The 1,369-nt window shown below is 45.2% G+C and overlaps 1 non-coding gene across 1 annotated transcript; it reads right to left on the reverse strand.

The window, feature by feature from the left end:
- Positions 1 to 841: 841 nt before the first annotated feature.
- On the reverse strand, positions 842 to 914 carry TRNAM-CAU. Its single transcript has one exon. It is a non-coding gene; the product is annotated as a tRNA-Met (tRNA).
- Between the last annotated feature and the right edge of the window lie 455 nt (positions 915 to 1,369).

Here is a 1,369-nt window from a genome sequence, read left to right on the forward strand (position 1 = left end):
CAGGGTCAAGGGCTGGGGAGGCTAAATGATAACTGGGATGGCTAGGAGTCGGCCCAAGTGGGGAGTCATATGGAACCGATCCAACAGAAGGCCCAATAGAGGGTCAGCCATCGAGGCTATGAGAAAACCTACAGGGTGGGTCAGCAACCCTGATGTTACTAAAGGATGGGTGGTCTCGACCACAGTAATGTCCAAAGTTTGTTCCAACAAAAGAGGTAGGGTGGTGCTCTAGATAACGGTCACCAGGGGTAGGGGTCTTGAAAGTGTAACACCCAAAGATTTGATGAACAGGGGGTGACCTAAGCTTAAAACCAGTTGGTTGGTCGCTGGAGATGGTCGGTATTTTATATTAAGTTCTCGCCTCATATCTTTCCAATTAGAAGTAGGGTACTCACCGCTAGTCTCTTTATGATCTTCCAATCTCATCCAAAATTGAAGAGACTGACCTTTTAGATGAGACTTGGCGATGCTAACCTGGTGGGACTCAAGGATATGACGTTATTCAAAATAGTTCACTAATTGTCTAACTCATTCCCTAAAGTAGTAAGGGTCCGATTAAACATTAAAGGTGGGTAGACGGTAATGTGATTCTAAGTGATGTTGTTGTGGCTTAGGCCCAAGCTAGGTTGATAAACAGTGTTGGGCATCTTATGATTATCATGATTGATCTAATGGGGCACGTACCTAGAGTGGGGAGAGTCAACATGTTCGGTGGAACGTCTGTCGGTCGAAGAAGGCACTACGTGGTGGAAGCAACCGATGCTTTGGTAATTCAGTTGACTCCTTGATGCGATGCCAGTCTGTGCTTGCTGTCATGCTGGCAAAAGCGGGGTTTTCGGCTTACCTACTATTGGATTTGAACCAATGACTCTCGCCGTATGAAAGCGATACTCTAACCGCTGAGTCAAGTAGGTCAAGCTGAGTCAAGTCAGAGAAAATCGACTCTAAGATAAAGCCAACCAAAGCGCAACCAGAGTTCTCCGCGGGGTGGAGCGCTAAGAAAGAGAAGTACTTACACCAAGCGGGGACCGGCTTCGCTAGACCATTTTAGTCCGTCCGGGCTAGGCTCTATTGGGCGCTGGTTTATCGTAAACAAACAACAAACTTGATTCATAGCATACAGCAGGACTAAACGATTCTTTAGATACGATATTTCGTATCTAAAGTCTAGATCGTTAGATACGATATTTCGTATAGAAACAAAAGAGAAATCTCGTATCTAATAGAGATAGAAAGATCGGAAATCTCGTATAGAAAGAAGAGAAAAACCAGAGCTAGGTCTGGGATAGATATCTCTATGGAGATTGAAAAGATCTTGCCTTCATGCCTGCGTCTACCTTTAGGGCAGATTTTTCCTCCTTCCGATCGG

This window comes from Dendrobium catenatum, unplaced genomic scaffold (genome assembly GCF_001605985.2).
Source record: "Dendrobium catenatum unplaced genomic scaffold, ASM160598v2 fragScaff_scaffold_415, whole genome shotgun sequence".
Taxonomy (NCBI): Eukaryota; Viridiplantae; Streptophyta; class Magnoliopsida; order Asparagales; family Orchidaceae; genus Dendrobium; species Dendrobium catenatum.